The sequence below is a fragment of the Thermobia domestica genome, chromosome 16, assembly GCF_964235325.1.
Source record: "Thermobia domestica chromosome 16, izTheDome1.hap1.1, whole genome shotgun sequence".
Lineage (NCBI taxonomy): Eukaryota > Metazoa > Arthropoda > Insecta > Zygentoma > Lepismatidae > Thermobia > Thermobia domestica.
The window spans coordinates 160234168-160244985 of record NC_137469.1 but is presented as its reverse complement, the minus strand read 5'-3'; the positions used below and the strand labels follow the sequence as shown (position 1 = coordinate 160244985).

Below are 10818 nucleotides of genomic sequence, written 5' to 3'. Positions count from 1 at the left end.
GATCATTAGTGCTTTTGAATTTGGCGGTAATTTAACGCAATGAAAAATTCCCCATGCATTTCTTATGGGAGTTTCGTGACTTACAATTGGCTATATCTACACTAATAGTGAAGCACTAACGAAACTATTAGTATTTTCTGGAAGCACTAACGAATGGTACTAATTTTATCGTTAATGCTTGAAGTGGGGGGGCAGCGTGAACTTGCCCCCCCAAAAGTTTTTTATTTATAACTCTTACACTAATGAAGCACTAACGTTAGCGGTTTTTGCAGTAAGAAGTACTAACGATGCACTAACGATTGCATTAGCAGAGGTCAATAGTGCTTTTGAATTTGGCGGTAATTTGACCGAATGAAAAATTCTCCATGTATTTCTTATGGGAGTTTCTTACTTATAATTGGCTATATCTACACTAATAGTGAAGCACTAACGAAACTTTTAGTATTTTCTAGAAGCACTAACGATGCACTAACGAACGGCACTATTCCTTTCCTTATTGCTTGAAGTGGGGGGGCCAGCGTGTACCATTGTTTTGGCTCTAGAGCCTACACTAATGAAGCACTAACGTCGCGGGTTGGTGCACTAGGAAGCACTAACGAATGGCACTAGTTATTTCTTTGCTTGTACCTCCTACACTAATTAGGCACTAACGTTAGGGGTTGGTGCACTAATAAGCACTAACGATGCACTAACGATTGACACTAATTTTATCGTTAGTGCTCAAAGTGGGGGGTCCAAGTTCACGGACGTTTCCTATTTCTAGGTTTTAAAACTGTTTTTGCTCAATGAAGGAATTTGTACTTGACTTCGAATTTATTATTATTATTATTATTATTATTATTATTATTATTATTATTATTATTATTATTATTATTATTATTATTATTACTATTTTGCTGCTATTTAAACTCCATAGTCGTTGACTGAATTATAACTGAACAAATGCTCAATTCGCGTAGGTTGGGAGCAACAGTGGGTGGGAAATGGATAACAGTAGAAAACATAATGCTCATCTTGTCTCAGTGTTAATCGATTGGAGGAAGTTCTCTTTCACCGAAAATTGATATAACATTGTCTGTACGCCAGTCATTCTGTTTACTTTCTTTTCACATTTAAATTGAACTCAAAATTTAAGACTAAAGATATGAATAATAAATTACATTATCCGTAGATATCTGTCTAGAATGGAAATAATTCTCGAATAGAAAATTCGCTATTGGGAATATTGATAATAGACGACTACAATGAGGTAATTACATACATTTTTGTACAGATTTAGAATATTACGTCATAATCGTTTCGCGTAAGATTACGTAATAAAAATGAGAAGCTAATTTTTAAGTCATTAAGAGATTCATTTTGCCCTCAAAACTACGGTATTTATTAATATGAATATCGTAGGTTTGTAATCGGGCGGAAATTTGTACCACCTCTCTCGCTCCTATCATACATTTAAATGCCAGTATCTTTGGAGTATAGTACGAGAGGAAAAACATTTAAATAACAGGTATACGCTTAGGGAATGGTAGCGAGATAAACTTCCGTAGATGGCGTCCCCTGAGTAGACCTATACGAACCTGTATTCAGCACTACTTCTGTTTACTTGTCGTTATGTTACATAGAATTATATTTTTTTAAACCTTTTCCGTCGTTCATTAATTTTTAGTAAAAAAGTATTTTTTTTTTTTATTTTCAAGCTTTATTTGGTTTTCGCTAGATACGTACCGGTATTCGTCTGTATTATATTACTTCGCAAGATTTCGTACGTTCCAATTATTAAGTGGGAAAACTACGCACCGTTCAGAAATAACTGAAACAGTACATATTCTTATGTTTCCAATCAGCACTATAAACAACATCGAATACAGTGTTATGTAAATAACATTTTAGAGGGGAGATTAGGGACGGAGTTTCCTATTTAAGAAATGCCCCTGGGGCATCATAAATTGCAAAATGTATTCGAAAATACTTATTTCCTGTACTTAAGGGGATACTTATATTTAGAAAGAACTTACAAGAATGCACTGTTACCTCCTCAGAAAGTTTCTTAAGGGGGGCGTTGTATGAATGGTTGTAGGTTGACGTTAGGAGTACTGAAAATAACTACAGCATATGCTCATACAGCATAAAAACTGTAGTGCATAAACTACGAACTTAAAAACCAACTTGTGCTAGGTGGCTTCTAAAGAGCATGAATGCTATATAACCAAGTAAGAACTGTAGCGCAGCACGGAGTCCCGATCGTCAGCGAGAGAGTGCGTCCGTATGAAGCAGGCTCGTCAATGACAATAGGTATACCTATAAGCGACGATAGTGGGAAAACACTATAGCATAAAACACATGTGTTGTGTAATGTGGCATACTTGTACAACACTTCTATAAATACTTTATACACTGTCTTCATATAACACTTCACTTGATCATCTCTTATGCACTACTACGTCCTTAGAAAAAATAATATTTCTACGTTATTTCATGTAAGAGGTAGGGTCACGATATAGTTTGATTACTTCTATGAAATCAAGAAACAATTTCTGCCGTGGATTGTACAAATTTATGTCCCTTATAATTGGATATCACTAGTTTTAACCAATTTCACTACATTTACTTCAGATGAATATATCTTATTAGTTTCGGCTTTATATATATGTGTATTTCCCTCGTGTGACATACACGTTGTAGGTTAGTTAATAAAACAGTGGGTTTGAAAAACTGCTATATTATGCTTTTTGCTTGTTTACCTAATATTGTATCAATGCGCGAACTCATGTAATGCAGATTTTAACTTTGGTTTTTTCTGTAATTAATCACCCTACACCGACGACCTTTATGAACTTTTCTTGTTACTCATGCTGGCAGTGTTTGATTTCTCTGTAAATGTTGTTTTCTCGGGGCTGCCATTTGCGGCAGTTACCTTTATATGAGCACTATTTCGAGGAACAGTTTCGCACTAGCAGAATGGAACAAATTTAAAATACATTGGGTTACCAGCGCTTAGCCTATAGGTAGGGCCTATTTCTGCGCAGTGTTTGTTTTACTGTCACCTACCAAATGGAGGGTGACATTATGAAACTGTGGTGCTTCGTATTATTATTTGTTTAATTGGAATTCAGCGACATTTGAAGTGTATAGCAGTAGTGAAGGTAAGTAAATGTTTTGTTGGGTCCTTTTAGATGCCCTCTAGAGTTGGAATCTTTGCAGACAAAAAACTTTATTTATTTTTATTTTAAAATAGCAAAATTAACTTCCTTATTCCTAACTTACGTACCTACTTCACCCTACCCAGTTCTGCTATACCCTTTTAAAGCGGCTCTACTTATTGATGTGCAACTGAAGAGTGTGTTTCAAAGTTGGTCCACAGTGCCTGTTACCATCACAGTTACAGGAAGTATCAATGGAATTAAGTTTGGGAGTGAACAATAAACTCTTGCTAAATTTTAGGTGTGTGTTGTACATGAGCGTCCCTATGATTGATTCCAACGATTCAGTGATAGACAAGACGAAATTACAGCAGAGTATTTAAAGCAGGTTTTCATTATAGCACAAAATCGTTAGTTTCTGTAACAAACATTGATATAATAGTAGTAATAATAATAATGAATTTTATTGTCGAATCAACTACATAGCCATAGACAACGTCAAATTATATCTTACTACAATGAGTGCACTGACAACAATGATTGTTCATCATCCACAATAAGTGCTATAGTACTAAAGTTCACCACGATAACATAAATTAAAAATTATTACTTTACAAAAATTAAATATTATCGCATTCAAAAAACTCATCTATTGAATAAAATGGTGTTTTAACTAACCAAGAGTATAATTTATTTTTGAAAGTATCCATAGATAGTTGTGTCAGTTCTATAGGTGATTTGTTATACAACCTTACACTCATGGCTTCATAGCTATTTTGTGATTTTGTCATTCTCAAATATGATACATTGTCACGTCTGTTATTTCTAGTGTTTATATTAGTGTATGTCATGCCTGTAGTGTAATTCTGACGTTTTGCCTTTGATGTAGATTAACATATTGTATATATACATATTTCGTTACTATGATTATTTTTAATCATAATGCGTTCATTATTCTCATGACTTTTTTTTTCTAACAACATAACGTCATTCACATGGCTACCATTTTCCCATATTATTATATCATGTAGTAACATACTTTGAAAAAATGCAAAATATGGAATTTACATACTTCTGTTGTACCTGATTTTTCAGATTTTTTAATCAATTATATTACTCTAGAAAATCTTCCGGTAATATATTGACTATAAGAGTCCCATGATAATTGGTTATCAAATACAATAACCAAAAAATTTACATTGTCCAAATTGTTCGCGGTTGCCATATCTCTTAAACTGAAGGTTAAATGTTTGGTTTTACCTTCATTAAGGAAAAAACCGTTCGTTTTAAACCATGATCCTGGTTGAGTTAATGTACTTTCTGTGATTTCTTCTAATTTTTTAAGTCCTGGCTAACAATGAGAAAAGTTGTGTCATCCGCATGACTATAAAATTGAATGGCTAGTTACATAATTAGGTAAACCTCTGGTGCTTGGTGTCCTGGGTTAGATCCCAACCTCCGCCAAGTGAACTTTGTGGTGAACAAACACCTATGTGTGTGGGTTTTCTCGGGGTTCTCCCGTTTTCTCCCACTTTCTTTATTCCACCATTTCATTCATTACTCATCATCAGTCTCCTTTAGCCTAACCGGCATAACCGTGGGTTGTAAAACTGAAAGATTTCATTTTTTTTATAATTAGGTAAATCACTAACCATATATAAATAGCAAAGGCCCAAGTACTGAGCCTTGCGGTACACCATATACAACCTGTGCTACTTGTGACTTTCCCCTTCCCATACAAATCACTTGTCTACGATCCTTAAGATTAGTTCTGAATAAATTGAGACTATCATTTCCTACACCATAATACGCCAGTTTATTTTATAATAGATTATGGTCAACACAGTCGAAAGCCTTGCTTAGGTCAGAAAATGTAGCACTTGGAAAGTCTCTAGACTCAGAAACTTGTAAAACCTTGCTTACTAATGAGTCTATGGCATCAACCGTAGACCTTCCGGTTCTAAATCCAAACTGTGAATCACTAAATATATTAAATTGTTCCAAATAATCACACTATTTTTATAATGTAGTCAATAATTTTCGAAAATATAGGGAGCAACGAAACAGGCCGATATTCGTGCTTACTGCGTATATATATTCTTATAATACTGCGGTGTTATATATCTTCCTTTTGTTTCAATGCTACATTAGCGTTGAATTTGCGTGTTCAGGCTCTGCGATCGAGGCTCCAATTTGCAATAGTGTATACCATAAAGCCATAATAGAAAATGTTTAAGGCTACAAAATATTCTCATTTCGGCCCTATTTCGTGTAATCTTAAGGTTCGTGCTGCAAAATGTGATTCTAGCATACAGTTCTTTTCAAATACATTTATATATATATATATATATATTTTTATTTGGAATCATTTGTTAATCTAAATACTCCTTGCAGTATATTCTGGTCTAAACGTTTATCTATAAAGTGCAAGCACTAAAATGACGAATTTTAGTGTGTATCTTGTACCAATTTTCTGAACCTCTGTCCAGAACATTATTTAAGGGCCAAGGCAAATATTTTACATATGAAAACGTTTAGTTAACATATTTGTATTGACACGGCTGCATTTATAGATTTGTTGAATCTCCTACTGTTCGGAGAAGTTTAGTCACAGTTGCCAACCCTAAACGTACGGGATATTTTAGCGAACAGAAACTGTGGTAACATGCATGTAGACAATTAGTTTACTTTCGAATAGAATTTCACTATTAATTTTACTTTCTGAGTATGGAGCATACAATATTATGAAAGGCTGAATGAAATCAAACGAGCTTCACTTCAGCACATGTTGGGGACACATCCTCAAAGTTGCATCCTCAAGACTGAGAAGAAAAGGGTTTGTAACTTTTATAATAAAAGTCCCTAATTGTTTGTATGTGTGCGTAGAGATGAGACACGCAATGAATATTGTAGAAGAGAAAGAGTTTGAAAATGTTTAGCCGGAAAAGTAGTAACACTTTTGATACTTTTGACAATAGGAAAGATGTATATTCGACTGGAGTTCTACTATCTTTTCATTAATGACAAAATAAATAAACAAAATATAAAGAAATCAATGTTAAATATAATGAACTCATTTTTCGCAGTGCATGAAATTGCAGCAAAATATTGGAATATAATCTTTCCAAATTTGGAATCTTTTGGTGAAGAAATTAGAAAATGCATAAAATATCCCCAAGCTTGTAGGAAATCTGTGGTAATAGATTATTTTTTTCATCGTACAGATGTCAGATATATACTGTTATCCGAATGTAAAAGATTGCAGAAACTGATATTTTTATCATTGTAAAATAGTGGAACAGTATGTTAATAATTGAACATTTTCGTTGGCCATTTTAAGCATAACGATAACTTTCCTGTTACGCTCATTTCAGTTTAGACGAAAAATCGTTTTCAGATTTAGACTGTACTGGTTTGATTTCCTTGTTAAGTAGTAACAAATAAAATTGTATATCTTAACCTGGATTTTATTTTACTAACAGGCGTGGAAAACCCGGGTTTGAATCCCGGTGGGAGCTCATGTGGTTTGGATTCCACGTTAATCAGTAGGTCGACGTCTCATATAGCCTCGCTACTGTAAAGGGACGTTAAAATAAAATCAACTCAACTCTTTTACTAACAGTGTGGAAAGGTTATATCCTTTTAAGGACATCTTTCAATAAGTTGACAATAGTCTTTCATAGGTTAGAGAAATTGCCTCTGAATTTACCCTTTCGTCCCAGAGTGATTCATGAAAAAGTGGATAGCTATACATTTTTGCTGCTGATTGTATAATCTCACTTATATGGTTATAGTGTTTTTGATATGTTTCTTTGTATACTCCGAAATTTGCTGTAACAAGAGAGAAATATCTCGTTTTTAGTTGCTTCCAACCAGGTGATTGGGAAATACGAAAGCTTAACAATGGACCTTTACAAGACAAATCATGTTATTAAATATATGTGGGTTTTTCTCAACATGATTGATTAAATTGATTACTTATTTTGTCTTCTAGATGTTATTTCTACGGCCAGATGTGCCTTTCATCGGATCTCTGTTGATAATAGTAAACTAACGTTTAATACAATTTGCTTCCTTGTCAGAAACTTCTCTGCAATTGTCGACTCATAGAAACACTGTTTTTCAATCATAACTGTTACTTGGCATAAAGGATAAAATATAACTTAAATATGTGAATACCTTTACTTTATGTTACCTAGAATCGTACAGTTTTTAGAGTCTTATTGATTTTTTGTTAAATCGTATTTTCGTTTTATTTCAAAGGAACAACAATTGATGTGTGCATGAAAAATCTGTAATTTAAGCCACAAATACGCAATTATATGTATGTATTAACTATCTCCACATACATTTCGAATCTTAAAGGAAAGGTGCTATGCTATCCATACTGTGTTGTAGGTTATTAGAACAGCTTTTCTAAAATAGTTAAATGGTTTAGATCCTGACCTTGAACAAAATGCTTGGGCAGAATGAGTATTAAGTGTCCTCTGGAGAAGTACATACTTTCTCAGCTTATTCCTTCTGAACCTTTTTTGTTGTATCCTCTACTTACTGCTAACACTTCATTCAATGTAATTACTTAGTTAACATGTAGTCCATACAAGATAAACAAAAGTAAAATACAAATGTCACGTAGTAACTACCATAAGTGTAAACTGTGTCTTTATATATATAGATATACATACATTAAAAATATTTGTTTCATGAGATTTATTGTTCTGCCTTTGGGAAATCAAAACGAAAAAATTACTTAATGAAATACCAGATTATTATTGGTGCACTTACTGTTTGTTCTTCTGTTAGCAATTTAACATCATCAGATTAAGTGAAGATACGGAACTTATTAACTTTTGAAATGAACTTGAGTACTGTAATAGTATAATTCAAGTTTCTTCTTTAATAACGCTCATTGTTTGTTGATGCAGAATATTCTTGTAGATATTTTCGAAAGCAGCACCAAAGCCATTGAAAATTAACATTTTAACATTTATAAGTTTTCTACAACTAAGAAGACAACATTAAATTTTTTAACTTAAAATTGATGATACATAGGCTCATATAAAACAATATTTAATTTGGTTGTGAAGGAAAAATTGAGATTTTATGTACGGTAAATTTCCAGATAATAGTAAGAATAGTGAACCAACCATAGTGAACATAGCCATACCGGCAAGGTATTATGAAATATGTACATACGTTTAAGCGACTTAATTGTCAGTTTTTTGGTCATTTTATTATATTTATTCTTTCGTTTTATGTGTGTTGAAGTGTGCGTATGTCAGCGTCCTTTATATCTTTCGATCTCCTTATTTGTTAACCTCTTTGACACATGAAAGTAACAACTGCAGAAGTCTTGTGACTCATGACGTCTATACTTACGTGCTTGTATTTTTTAGGGTGTGTACATTCTCTTCTGAATCGTGTATGTACATATTGTTTACTCTTAACGTTTCATTGTTACGCAACGATGATGATGGCTAAGGTGATAAAATTATTAAGATAATAATGTAGGAGGAAAGAGAATACTCCAAGAAAACCCACGCAAATGATATATTTTCATTAGTTTGTTCATTTTTAATATTTTATATTCTTTATTCTGCGTTGGAACTAGAGCTGCAATAGATGAGTGACGATCCTCTGAATTGGATTATATTTCTGCCTGGTTGTGTGGTTTAAAAATACTACTTACCTATATTATCATCTTCGTACTTGGGGATGTGGTTATAAGTAATTCATAAAAATTAGTTGCAAAATGAATACAAAATTGAACAATCAAATATTATTTGTCTTGAAACATCTGTTACTTCATTTGATGGTTTTAATCCGAGGAGGGATACTGAAGAGTTCTTTCCTATCAGCATCGGAAGGGAAAACTGTTTTTTCTGTACTTTGAGCCACTGCGGCTCTCGTTTAGATTAATTTCAATCTGTTCTTTAAATTGAATTTTGTTTCTCTCTGTTCTCTTCTCACCTCCAAGGTCATCAATGACCTCCTTTCGGGTGGAGGTTATTATATTGAGTAATTTCCGTATTTTCTTTGGCAGTGGAGTCTTTGTACAATAGCAGCGAAGATACATTAATCTCATGTTTCTTTTTGACCTGTATTAATTTTTACAATATATTTTATTGGAATGTTCAATATGTGAATAGCGAGAACTTATATAGTGTCTTAACAATATAAGGAATAAATTTTCTCTTCATTCTTCGTAAGTTAAATATGACCCTTTGTTTTCAGGATTCTAATTCTTTGCAATAAGCCGATTTCCAAATAGGTGGCGAGAGCGCACAGTATTCATTGCGAACGTAGTCATACAGAAGGAACCATTATTCAATCAAATACACAGTAATTTGCAAAACCTATCCTGACCCTATACAGATTTCAACCTTCTATTTCACTTAGACGAGAATATAAGACGTCATTCATAAATTTCGTATTCTTAGCTAGAAATAGTTAATAACTGAATGCGAGCGCACACGATGAAAGTATACTAATATCCTGCATTTTTTACTTTCATTTGCGTAATTATATTGCGATGGCGTAAAGAAACAAGTTGATTGTTGTGTTGAGCAGCGTGGTAACAAACTTTTATTTCGTTTTTGCATTTTCAAGGGAAATTTGCGAATCAAATTGTTGAAGTTGATGTCTACAGGGTTAATACGATGACATATAATACTGTGAAAAAGTAGAAAAGTATTGTAGCTGGATAACCTTCCAAACAGTCACCAGAGAGGTCGATATTCCTGCATTAGAAATGGATGAGATCATGCATGACAAAAGTCTCTCTCCCTGCCGATGAATCCCGCGTTTGCTGACACCCAATCAAATGGTGAAGTGAAAAAGATCTCCAGAGGCAATGTTGAGAATATGCAGGAACAAAGAACATTAGTTCAGCCGCCTTATCACAATGGACAAATGTTTGTTCACTATTACCAGCATGCAACGAAAGAAGGGAACAAATAGTGGAAACGTACACGCCTTCATCAGAGAAAGTAAAGAGGCTATTCTCGTCAAGGTATGACATGCGTATGTTTTAGGACTGTCGGGATGTTATCATAACAGACTGCAAAAGGTGGCATACTGTTGCCAAGCAGTAGTTTCAAGTTCTACTGACAGATTGAGCCAGGAGACGAAGAATGACATTGGAAGGTAAGCGAATAGGCCTCATTAGAATGCTCCAGCTTACTCCACCGAAATAACTGCAGCTGTTTGTTCGAGTCTAGGCACCGATTCTTAAACATCCATCAAATTCCCGAGATATGTCACTCATTGGCTTTCCTCCTCTTTCGTCGAATGAAAGAATCACCGCATGGAAAGCTTACGAGAATGACGAGGTTAGTGCTATAGAGTACCATTTTTCAGAGCAAAAAGCTAGACCCATGCGATAACGGTTTACGTCAGGTTGTGTATTACTAGAAAGAATGTATACACATGTATGGTCTTGCGTAGAGAAGAACTAATACATATGCAAAATATGAGTTCTCTTTTGTATCCCCTTAAATGGCCTCCTTTATGAACTCCTTTCGTATATGTGATAAAGATTTCTGAAGCACGTTTGAGGTCAACCTGTTATAATGATGTTATTTTACTAAATAACTTGAAAATTATCTGAACTGACCCCATTAACAGAAATAATAGCGGAGTTGTGATTTTCCTACCAAAAACTATTAAGGCTCATTAT

General features: G+C 33.9%; 1 protein-coding gene across 1 annotated transcript in view; it reads left to right on the top strand.

Moving 5' to 3' along the window:
* Positions 1–968: 968 nt before the first annotated feature.
* LOC145673490 (uncharacterized) overlaps positions 969–10818 on the top strand; it is an 81474-nt gene continuing 71624 nt past the window's right edge. The window contains exon 1 of the mRNA XM_081743240.1: positions 969–1249. The gene's annotated coding sequence lies outside the window, so the exon portion shown is untranslated. The remainder of the gene's footprint in view (positions 1250–10818) is intronic.